This window comes from Pistacia vera, unplaced genomic scaffold (genome assembly GCF_008641045.1).
Source record: "Pistacia vera cultivar Batoury unplaced genomic scaffold, PisVer_v2 Contig213, whole genome shotgun sequence".
Lineage (NCBI taxonomy): Eukaryota > Viridiplantae > Streptophyta > Magnoliopsida > Sapindales > Anacardiaceae > Pistacia > Pistacia vera.
The window spans coordinates 800,828-813,857 of NW_022196017.1; positions in this window are offsets into that span (position 1 = coordinate 800,828).

The window sequence follows — 13,030 nt, forward strand, 5'->3', positions numbered from 1 at the left end:
GTTGCTTCACGGTTTAGTAGTTTAAGTTCTACTGTAATTTTTAATGTTAATCCCTGTATTTATTGGCTCAGCTTTTTTGTAATGAAGTTGTTAGTTTTTTGAGTGGTTTAGCTGAGATTAAGGAAAAGTCTCTGATAGTTGTTGAAACAGTTAGTGGAAGTATGTTATATGCAGACTTTTGTCTAATGAAAAGTGATCCAGTTTTTCAGTTCATCTCTCTTTTCTTTGCACAACCAGCATCATAAAAAACGAACATGGTATCAGAGCTACACTAACCAACCATCGTCTAACAAGTTCACTCAAAAACTCATCCCAAATCACCATCAAACTTCAGCCTTACGCAAGAACAAAATTTTCAAAAAACTGCAACCAGTTTTACGCATGGCTTCTCAATCTGCGTCTCTCTCACCTCCAGTGTTCAATGGGGACCAGTATCACATTTAGGCTGTTAGAATGAGAGCCGATCTAAGAGGGCAAGGGCTGTGGCAATATGTGGAAGAGGAGAAACAGCCACCTCAACTTGGTCCAAACCCAACTTTAAATCAAATGAGAATGTATGAAGAGGAAATGTCCAAAGCTCCAAGAGCTCTTTCTCACATACATTCGGCAGTAACAGACCTTGTATTTACAAGGATAATGGCGTGTGAAACTGCAAAGGAAGCTTGGGATAGACTAAGAGAAGAGTTCATGGGAAGTGATACAACCCGTAACATGCAAGTCATGAACCTGCGCAGGGAGTTTGAAATGCTGAGAATGCAGGAGGTAGAGAAGGTTAAAGAGTATGTAGATAGACTCATGAGTGTGGTAAACAAAATCAGATTGTTGGGAGTTGAGATGAGTGACAAGATGATAGTTGAGAAAGTGTTAGTCAGCCTTCTGGAAAGGTTTGAGTCCAAGATATCTTCCTTAGAAGATTCAAAAGATCTCTCCCAAATTAGCCTCGCTAAATTGGTTCATGCCCTGCAGGCCCAAGAACAAAGAAGGTTGATGAGGCAGGAGGACTCAAATGAAGGTGCTATGTTGGCTACTCAAAAGGGAGTGAACATGCAGGGAAGTAATAGAAAATATGCTGGGGATAAGAGAGGAAAAGAGAGAGCTGGTGGACAGTGGGGAAAATAGAGTGGAGGAAGAAATTATCCACCATGTTCCCACTGCAAAAAAAAGGGATATCCGGACAGCAAGTGCTGGTTCAGGCCTAGGATTCAATGCAGGGGACGCAAGTAGTTCGGTCACATTGAAAAGGTGTGCAGGAACAAGGCTGCACAGCCACCACAGCAAGCACAAAGTGCAGATGACCAGCAGCAAACCAGTGAACTAGAACAGCTATTTGTAGCTTCATGCTACTTAATGCAGACCAATAGAGATGTTTGGCTGATAGACAGTAGATGTACTAACCACATGGCAGCAAATGTGGGGAATTTTGTTAGACTGGACAGGACTTACAGCTCCAAGGTTAAGGTTGGAAATGGGGACTCTGTGGAAGCAAGAGGAATTAGAGATGTAGCAGTCCAAACTCAGGCAGGGATTAAGGTTATTTCTAATGTTCTATTTGTACCTGAAATTGCACAAAATTTGCTAAGTGTAGGTCAAATGTTAGAGAAAAATTATACCTTGCATTTCCAAAACCATTCTTGCATTATAAAGGATAGTGAGGGAAATGAGTTGTTGAGTGTAAGGATGCTTGGTAAAAGCTTTCCTCTGGACTAGAAAAAACTAGAAAACTCAGTATTAATCACTAAGGTTATAGAGTCTGAGTTATGGCATAGAAGACTTGGACATTTTCATTACCTTGGAATTAAATAGCTCAAGTCAAGGGACATGGTATTAGACCTACCCGAGATAGAAGAGAAAAGGACTTTGTGCACAGCCTNATGGGGGTGTTTTTGTTAATTTTTAAACTTTTTTTTCAGGGGGTATTTAGTAAAATTAATAACCTTATGGGGTTAAAATGTAATTAAAAAAAATAGGGTAATATTTTGAGAATATTGTACCAAACGCTATTTGAAAAATAGGATCCAGAATAGGGATAAAAATATTAAACCAAACGCATACAACATTACTCTTATTTTTATTTTTAATTTGGGGGAATGATACAGCAGATTTATGACATATCATAGGAGATGACAAATGTCATCTGGGCTACCATGATGTGATTAGAGGTGTAAAAATAACCCGTGGGGATTCGACCCATAACAGGTTATGGAAATTGGCGGGTCGGACCTAACTCATCCCGCCAATAAAACCCAACTCATCTCTTGGCCAAAAAGGCTGGCCCAACCCGGCCTATCAACTCTAATCCAACGGGTTTTGGAGCGGGTTGGGCCAAGCTAGCCCATATTTTTTTTATTTTTAATTTTTAATTTTTTTGTTTTTTTTATTTTGTGTAATTGTTTTTAGTTAACTTTTCAAATATCAATAATTCAATTAAATTAATTTTTTTTTGTTAACATTTCAAATATTAATTCAATTTTAATACAATGAAATTGTAATATAAGAAAAATTAGATTTATCCATTTATCAAAAAATAAAATAAGAAATAAGAAATTATAACAATTATTGTCTCATTAAAAACCTTACCAAGAAAAACCTAATTGGGACAAAAACTTGGTAAGGAAAAAAGAATGCAATAATTGATAATTAATTAACAATTTACAAAACAACTAATTTGGGGGTTGACTAGGACCTCCCTCATCCGTATCATTTATATTATAAAATTGAAATGATTCTATTAAAGTATCATCGACAACCTTGTATTGATCCTGATGGCGTGACCTTTCCCAATCTTGAAGACATGTGAGGACTTCAATCATTTTTTATGAAAGTTTAGTCCTCCTTTCATTTAAAATTCTTCCACTTGCACTAAATGTTTGTTCGGATGAGACGGTTGAGACAGAAAACAGAGAAAACATCCAGGGGCAAGTCTTGATAATACCGGAAAAATATATTTTCTAGTTTTCCAATATTTTAAGACATCAAAGTTGGCTCTTTGTTGTGGATCTGCTGGTAACACGGCCGGGGTTCCCAAATATTGGTGAAACTCATTACTCTGTAGCTGCATAGAGGACAGTACATTTGTTGTAAGTGCTTCTGAAGAGGAGGTTGTGCTTCGAGTTCGGGTTCTCTTTGGCCTATTAAGTGCACTCTAGGAGGAGTCGAAGTCTTCATTTGTTTCTTCTTATGCTACTTCCTTGGGTATTTCGCCTCTTTGCTGGTTCCGATACCTATTTTCATATTGCAAATATACCTCTGCAAGACACTCTCTTACCTCTCCTAGTTGATTGGCATATGCTTTGTCTTATAAATTTTCAGTTAATGTGTCCAAACCATTTTCTAAATGTGCTAATTTAATTCTAGGATCAAATATAGTAGCTAAACAATAAAGAAAAAGAATGGGTTTCCAATATTTTTTAAATTTTAATTCCATTGCCTTTATTTGTCCCGCTAAAATTTCATTATTTTTGTTTTTTTCTAAATAAATCTGAAATTTTTATAATTTTATGTGTTACCAATGGACTGATATAATAGTACACACCGGAAGTTGTAAAGTGGATTAGTAAATTTTTTTAGGAAAATAATGAATTTTTTTAGCTATATGTCAATCATTTTCTACCAAATAATGAAGACCACTATTATTTGCTACGAAATAATTAATTAAATTTACATAAGATAAATATGAATCAAACATTAAATAAGTACTATTTTATCTAACATGCATGTCTAATGTAAAAGTTCTAGGAGACATATTTAATTTTATACAAGCATCTTGAAATTCAGCATTTCTTCTATTACTACTAGTAATCCAAGCTAAAGAATCCATAATTCTATCAATATTATTTCTAATTTTTTTTCATATCACTTTTCACAATTAAATTAATAATGTGACATGCATAACGTTGGTGAAAAAACTTCAAATTGTCATAAAAAGGGAAATTAATTTTAAAAAAAATCTATAACTTTACTATTAGCACTACATTATCTAAAATTAAACTTATCGCTTTATGAACAACATCATAATCTTCTAAAACTTCAACAATTTTATTATAAATTTGTTAACCACTATGATCCACATCCATTAATCTAAATCCTAATAAAGATTTATTTAATTTACATTCGTTATCAAAATAATAACTAGTCACACAAATATAATCTTGTTTAGCTCTACCACTCCAAATATCGGCGGTTAGAGCCACACTAACATGACAACTATGTATTTTATTTTTTAATTCTAATTTCATTTTCCCAAACAATTTTATTAAATCATTTCTAGTTGCAGTTTTAGAATAACTTTTAAATGTTGGAAAAAATGATTGTTTAATAAATCTTTCAAAATATTTATCTTCGGCCATATTAATAAGTTGATCAGTTGCAGCAATATATAAAGCTAATTATTCCCTATATATATCAGAATTATAATGCCAAGTAGTACCCATATTAGTTATTTGAGTTTGATTGGTTTCTCTATTTTCATGTTGAGTAATATGTTTATTAGCATGCCTTTTTAAAATACTAGTACCATTACCTGCATCAACTTTGTAAACATTTCCACAACACTTGCATCTTGCTTTCTTCACTTGAACTTAATTTTCTATCTCGTAAAACTTATCGAAATGCACCCAAACGTCTGATGTGTGCCTGTAATCGGTTTCGACAACAGTTGATGAACCCGCTTCTGCTTGAGATGAAGTGGGACGAGGACAACGATTACGAGGATGACTTCTAGAACCACCGGGAGCTGTAGCAGCATGGGGAGGAAGGAGGGAATATTATGAGGTGTATCAAATTCTGAGAATGGGCAAGCGAGACTATTTGAATCTACTGCATTTATGTTAGTAAATTCAAGGGGACTAGGATAGTTTCCTTCATCATCGAAATTGATGGGATGGAAATATCTATCCATTGTAGTTAAAAAAAAAATTGGATGTAGAAGAAATAAAAAAATTAAAGAAGGAGAATTGGAATTTGGAAATATGAATTGAAAATTACAAAAACTAATAAAAATTAAAATGAGAGCAAATTGACAACAAAAAGAATAATTGAGAGATTTCAATAGAGATTAGAGAAAATGAGAGAATTTGGGATGTGAGAAAATATGAGAGTTTATGCCCTATTTATAGAAAAAATGGGAAAAGAAAATGACCAAAAAGATCACTCCAACTGCTATAAAACGGTTATATTTCAGGGTAAAAGGGGTATTTGCAAATTTTTTTATTTTTTGGTCCAACCTGCAAATCAACCTGACGGGTTAGTCGTTGGGCTTGCAACGGCTAACCCACCGGGTTGAAAACTCCCAACCTGGCGGGTTGGAGGTTTTTTTTTTTTTTTTTTTTAAATATAACTTGTCGAGTCGCCGGGTTGACCTATGAAAGCCTAGCTCGCCCGGCGGGGTATATGCGGGTCCGGTTGAACCTGGCCTGCCTTTTAGGTGGTCTAGGTTGAACTCGGCTTGATGCAGGTCGGGTTAGGGTTGACCCGTCTAACCCAACCAATTTGTTCCACCTCTAGATATGACAGAAGAGTAATACTATACCAACAACTTTTTCTCACAAACTTTCTTTTACAATCCTGACGTGACATTTCACAATTGATCAGTTTGTAATTAATTACTGGGACCCATGCGAGATCTGTTGTGAACTTGCCAATTGTGAGCTATCATATCAGGGTTATTGGAGAAAGTTTGTGAGACAATATTGTTAATGTAGTATTATTCATGACAGAATAGTGTAAACTTAACATTATTTATTATCGAAGTAGGAAAGAATGGATTGACATGTATGAATAACATTATGCTTACAACTGAATCATACAATCAGACAAAAAACATAAAATAGAATAGTCATGTAAAATTTTTGTTTTATTGTATGACTCAATTATAAACATAGTATTATTCTACATGTATTACCATAAAGTTGAATTTTAATTAAATATTTTATTGAAAACATATTTAGTACCATACTATAATATATTTCACAAATTTTTTATATATTCTTATTGTGATAGTGTTAGATATATTTTTTAAATGTTTATTTTATTGTTCAGGGTTATATGTGGATAGACATCCTCTTACGTAGACGTCTTGAAGTTTTTAATGTACAGATCAAAGGTAAACGTCTAATCGCTCACTTCATAGACTCTAAAATTAAAACCAGCAACTAGATGCTCATCTTTGGTTCACACATTAAAAACTTTAAGACTTACACACCTAAGAATTTTTCTATATATAGATGGAACATGTAATTACAATCATTGTGGTATCAAAACCAACATGTATCATTTAGATGAATATAAGAACAACTTTTTCTATCATCTTTTTTGTCATGAGCAAATATATCATTTGTATGACTCCATAATTTATTAAAAGATCTTCTTTGTGATAAACATTATAAGAAACTTATAATAAAATTTTTATTTTTTATTAAATTAAATAAATTACGACAATCCATATCTACCTGTATATCTATTTAAGAGAATTTCCAAAAATTAAACTCGAAGTTAAAACTTGATTAAATAATTAGTGTTGTTATGAGTAAAATTAGTTCACGCTATAATCCATTTAATTTAAATAATTTTTTTCATCCCTCCACTATATATTTATAATGCTTTGTTTGACATATCATAAAATGCTAGAATAAAAATGAAAGTGGGTTAAAAATTAATATGTCATTACAAATTTAGTTTTCAAACAAAACTGAGTTTAAAATACGGTTTTGAATACTACTGCTCTTATAAATACAATGTCAATTGGTTAATTAAAGATAAATGATATGTCCATTACATCAGTTTATATTCTTAATTTTGTATACAAACTTTATAAAAGTAATAACACCAATATTTTATTTTATTTTATTTTATTTTTTTCTGAAATCTATTTCCATAAAAAATGGACCGAATGGGCTTTAATGGATTGAAACTTTAGAATTGAATCATGAAGCCCATCAAACAGACATCAATACCAGCCCCTTAAACCAGCAGCAATTCAAACTTGATAGTACAATGACCAACCTAAACCCCAGTACCCTCGTAACCATCTGAAACGCCGAGTTTGTGACTATGGCACAGTTCCCTTCACGACAAATCTAATCAATCCAATACAATATCAGGTTATCTTAAAACAAGGAGGAAAATTAATTGTAATGACTTCTCAAGTTTGCAATTGACAACATAAACTTGAAAATGTTTTTTTTTTTTTTTTTTTTTTGGTGTAGCGTGGCACACTTAAGTATCATTAGAGATGCAAAAAGGGTTAGAGTGCAAGGATTTAACAATACATGGGTAATATTATAATAAACTTAAATTGCTTTAAATTTTGAAAATAAAAACAAACTCTCCCCATTCAAATTGCTTAAGCGACTTGACAAACACAACCACCTTCTCTTGCGATTTTTCTTCCCGTTTTCCGGCATTATTGAAATCTTTTGCTCTTTGGGTTGAAGACATTCCCCTGTTAGTTACAAACAAACAATGGCTTAGATTAACAAAGAATCTGAGAAAAACCCAACCCCTCTCCAAATTCTAGACGCCGGTGGTTGTTTGAAGATTGGAGAAGAAGAGGTTTCGGTGGAGCAACTTTCAATGACTGAAGTTGCTCCATCGGCAGAGGACATGCCGTTGGCAAAAGACACCATGCCGACAAAAGAAGAGACGACAGACACCCAAAATGGATCTGAAGACGAGGACGTTGGAGCAAATTTTGGCGAGGAGGTGGAAGAAGAGGAAGAACAGGTAATATTCCTTACTATTTTATGAAGATATGGTTGTTGGTGCCAATTTGGGGATATTTGGTTGGTGTTGGTTGTTAGGGTGATTGTTGTATTTTGTCAAACAGTTGGAAGACATTGGGGGAACGAGTGTTTTTGGCTTCTAAAGGATCCAGGGATCCGGGAAGCCAAGAGAGACCTTAGGGAGATTGTTTGTAGTAGGTTGGAGGGCTGGATTTGGCAGAAGGGAGTAGAATAAGGGGGTTTGGGGGTTTGCCTGCATATTGTAAGGCTGGCCACATGCAGCTGGCTGTGGCCAATCCTACAACATGTAAGCAATCCCACCCCCCCCCCCCCCCCCCCCCTTCTTCTCCTATTTCACGCTCTTCTGCCAATTCCAGCCATTCAACCTACCACAACAACCTCTGTAGGGCCCGCCTTGGCTTCCCTGGTCCTCTCAAAGCCAAAAACACACATCTCCTGATGCCCTCCAAGCCCATATCCCCCAGATTGGCAATCTATTGCTTGTTTTGGTTTCTTTTTATGCTGATATTTAGTTTATATCGATTGTGCTGTGTTGTGGAAGCATAAACATAAGGTTGTGGGCTTGAGGTTATTATGGATACTATACCATACTTCCCCGCAAGGGTGACCATAAGGTCAAGTTCGCAAGCGTTTACCAGAATAAAGGAGATTCTAGGTGGGTAAAGGAGAGGTATGGACCAATTCAAAAGTAGTTGTTTTGGTCATTTTGTGGACTTAGGTGAAAATTGGAATAAGGGGTTCTAGGGGTAGGTAGCACACTATCTTTTGTTGCACTCTGTTAAATGCAAAAAAAGAAATGAAATGTGGTTTGTGGTGGATGGCAAGCTGCTGTGTTTTGGGATGATGAAATTTGCCTTGATGACAGGACTAAATTGTGGGTCGTTTCCAGAAACAGAAGTGGAAGAGAGGGTAAAGAAGAGCAAGACAATCGAAACTTTTGTTAGAAATGCTTTTTTTGGAGGAAATTTAACTCCCCGGCCATCCCAAGTTTGCATTTAACAAAATGGCCTTGAAAATGTTTTTCATTTTTTTTAATTTAGAGAAGCTGACGTGGCACACTTAGGATTTGTTAAACATGTAAAATGGGTTAAAATGAAAAGATTAAAACATATGAGGACAAAATATAATTAATGAAAGTTTTTAAAATTTGAAATTTAAAAAAGAGCCCCACCCATTCAAATCGCTTAATCGAAACTCATTTGGGCAAAAATCGATTTCTTGAACCCTAAACGGAGACTGTGCGATTTCTGATTAACTCTACAAGTTTTCACACCATATTCAATTCTAAAATCGATTGCTTGAACTCTAAACGAAATCTCTGCGATTTCCAGCGATACAGTCCAGATTTCCAATCGATTTCTTGAACCCTAAAATTGATTTCTTGAACCCTAAACGAAAGCTCTACGATTTTCAGCGATACAGTCCAGATTTCTGATCGATTTCTTGAACCCTAAAATTGATTTCTTGAACCCTAAACGAAATCTCTACGATTTTTGGTGATACAGTCCAGATTTTCGATCGAAACTACAAATTTTCACGCCCAATTCAATCCTAAAATCGATTTCTTGAACCCTAAATGGAATCTCTATGATTTCCGACGATACAATCCTCACTCACAATCGAAATTGTAAATTTTCACATCAAATTCAATCCTAAACCATGGCTGACATTCACAATGAGGAGAAAAACCCAATGCCACTTGGAATTTTAGAGTCCGGTGGCACAAGCAATTCAATGGCAGAGGAGACGATGGTCGCATAACAACAAAGAGAAGAATCGCAAAATGGTTCTGAGGAGGAGGAGGAGGAGGTCGGCGAGAATGCAGGTGACGAGGAGGCCGACGAAGAAAGGGTACGTATTTGTTTTGGGAGTATTACTCTGCACTGTCGCTTAAGTGATTATCTTTACTATCGGTCACTTAAGTGATTCATCTTTACTGTTGGTCGATCGCTTAAGCGATCTTGTCCGAGCCAAAATCATCTGCCCAGATCTAAGATCGCTTAAGCGATTCATTCAGTTTACTCTTGGTCGCTTAAGCGATTTCAGATTGCTTAAGAGATCTTGCACGAGGCAGAATCAAGATCTCTTAAGCGATTTGAAATCACTTAAGTGACCACAGAGGTAATTTTTTGTTGCTGATATATTGTTTATTAGTTGTTTTGGTTTATTTTTGTTGCTGATATTTTGTTTATATCGATTGTGTAGATTGTGCGGACCATAAACTATAAAGACTACGGGTAGAACATTGTAAGCGATAATGTACTGTACTTCCCTGCAAGGGTGACAGTCAGGTCGAGTTGGGATGTTTTTGAAAGAATAAAGGGGATTTTAGATGGATTGAGGAATGGTGAACGATGATTCAAAGAGACTTGTTTCGGTCAGTTTTTGAAAATCGGAACAAATTGAAAAAAGGCGTTCTAGGGGCAGGGAGTGCATTATATGTTGATGCACTTAGTAAAATGCAAAAAAAAAGCAAGAAATGTGGTTCGTGGTGGATGGAAAACCACTACATTTTGGGATGATGGAATATGCCTTGGTGAATGGCTTAGGATGTGGGAAAATGCCAAATGAGGATGAGGCCAAGGCAATAAAGGAGAGTGAGGCAGCCGTAAGGTTGGCTAACAAGGTTTTACAGGGGAAAGTGTCTATTACAGGACGCGATTTAGAGCGGATGATAGGAAGAGTTCGGTTTAACGATTCAGAGAAGTTGAAACTGTGCTTGGTATTGTTCTTACATTCAATCCTAATGGCTGGTGACTCAACAAAAGCCGTTGATATGGATTGGGTGAGGTTTGCAACCAACATGGACTTCTTTAATTCTTATCCGTGGGGATGAGTATCATTTAAGTGAACCATGGACTCCTTGCAAGGGAAAAACATGGTGTTAAAGCAGTCTCAATGGGTCGGGAAGGATGAACCGAGTATGTACAATTTGTTTGGCTTCCCATGGGCAATGCAGATAAATATTAATAGCTTTTTGTTATATTTTTTGTAATATATGTGTTTGAATTATGATATGGACTGTTTTTTTATAATGTAGGCTTGGATGTATGAGGCTGTCCCTGTCTTCGCTAAGGCGGGGGGAAGGGGGAAGAGTTCGGATGTGCGATAGCAATTTCCTAATATGTTGCGGTGGCATGTCGAGAAGTGTACCCATTGGGATTACGACTAAATAGACATTAAAATTGAAGCGGCTGGGGTAAGATTAAAGGATTAAGCTTTTGAATATGCAGTTGCTTTAAAATGTCGCTTCAATCTGATTGATTTTGTTTCTTATTGCAGGGGGTCGTCTGTCCCTTTCTCACTGCTACTGGGGGTGAAGCGGAATAGGAGTATGTCACATCTTTCAAACCACTAGAGGATGAAAGGGATGAACGGATAGATCGCCTGATGCAGGACCTAGCAGGGGTCATGCATGTGACGACAATTGCAGGGCCACTGCTTGAGAATGTGGTTGACGCCGAGGATGATGAAGCTCCAATCGGTGGGAGGGAGGAGGAGGAGGAAGAGAGGGAGGAAGAGGTTCGTATGCCTCAGCAAATCGATACAACAAGTACCGCTTTACTGAGACATCGGCATCAGGAGAATGAGGTGGTTGACCTCATAAACGGCCTGTTTGAGAGTTTTACAACAGCCGTTTATGACAGGTTTGATAAGATGGAAGAGCGAATGAAAAGGGTAGAAGAGAAAGTGGATAAGGTGGCAGAGAAAGTTGGTACGGTGGAGGAGGAAGTTGGTGGAGTATTAAAGGCGATTAAAGTGCAACCTGGGCTGAAAAGAAAGAGCCGAAAGAACAAGTTTGTCAAATCGCCTAACATGGTAGTAACACATGGAAAGAAGAAGAAAAGTAAGAAACAAATGGAAGAAGAAGCAAAAATGGAGGAGGTTAAGGAGGTTGGTGGAGGAAGTGGGGCAGTGATAATAGAGGAGGGTGAGGTGGGAGGTGAAGGAGGCGGGGATGTACAAATGGAGGAAGGGGGAGGAAGTGGGCAAGCAAAAATGGACTCAAAGGTCGATTTGTATAGGCCAATAGAGGAGGAAAAGAAAAAAATCTTCTATGCCTATTACAATGAATCAAGAAGTGATGCCTATGTAGAGTGTAAGACAGGGGATTATCAGCGGGAATGGTTTGAACAGTTGTTGACAATGGGTAGGTGGCTTGAGGACTTGGTGAGTTAATTTCACTTAATTTTCCTTTTTTTGTTTGCTTATGTTTTCTATACTTATCATGTTGTTTTTATTTGATGCAGCATATCGATGAGGTATTGGCACTGATAAGGCTATGATGGACCAGTAATGGTGATTTATTGTATCCCGACTGTGCCATCACCGATCTGGCATTTCGCCAAATGCTTGTTTCGACATATCGCAATTTAATTAAAAAGGCCGTTGGTAGAGGTGCAACAAAAGGAGCCAAGCAAAAAAGATTGGGCCTAGAAGACTTGGACTGCATCCCTGATGATTTTAAGTTTGATGACAGAATTATGCAGTATGTACGGGGGGAAAGGCCCAAATATAGCCACAGCTGGGCAAAGGTTAAAAGAGTTTACTACATCATTAACATCAGAGATATACACTGGATAGTAGTCATTGCGCATCTAGAGAAGGGGTTGCTGAAGATCCTTGACTGCAACCCAACTATTTGTTGAGACAAGCAGTTGGAGGTCGAGTTGGAGCCACTGTCCATGTTGTTCCCGTGGCTGTTGAGTGACAGCAGGATGTTTGAGCACTTCGGTGATCAAGTACTGACCAGAAAGTGGCCACTGTAGCGTTGTCCCGTCCCAAGAAATGATTCAAGGTAAATTTTGTATAAAACTAACTTACATAATACAATTGTTCTATAAACTGATTTTAACGCTAATGTCTTCTTTCTATTGTAGTCCTGATTGTGGGGCATATGCCCTGAAATTTATTCAGTTCGACATGACCAACACCCCAATGGACGGCTTGAATGATGAAACAATGAGGAACTATCGAGAGCGCTGGGCTGTTGAGTGCTTCCATGGGCATATGGATCCGTTTCGAGTGACCAGAACCCAATCAAAAGGTATGGAAGTTTTGAATTTTGTAGTTTATGTGATGTTGATGTTGATACTTGGGTTGTGGTGCTGATGCTGCAGGTGTCATGCTTATACAAAGCTTTACCAAAAGAGACGAACTCAGTGAACTTCTTAATCTTGCACTCCATAACTTTTTGATATATTTTTTTTTAATTTACAAAAGCTGACATGGCTGCAGGTGTGTGTCAGATAATTTTGCAGGTTCCTGGCAAACAATGAGAGGAAACTTCT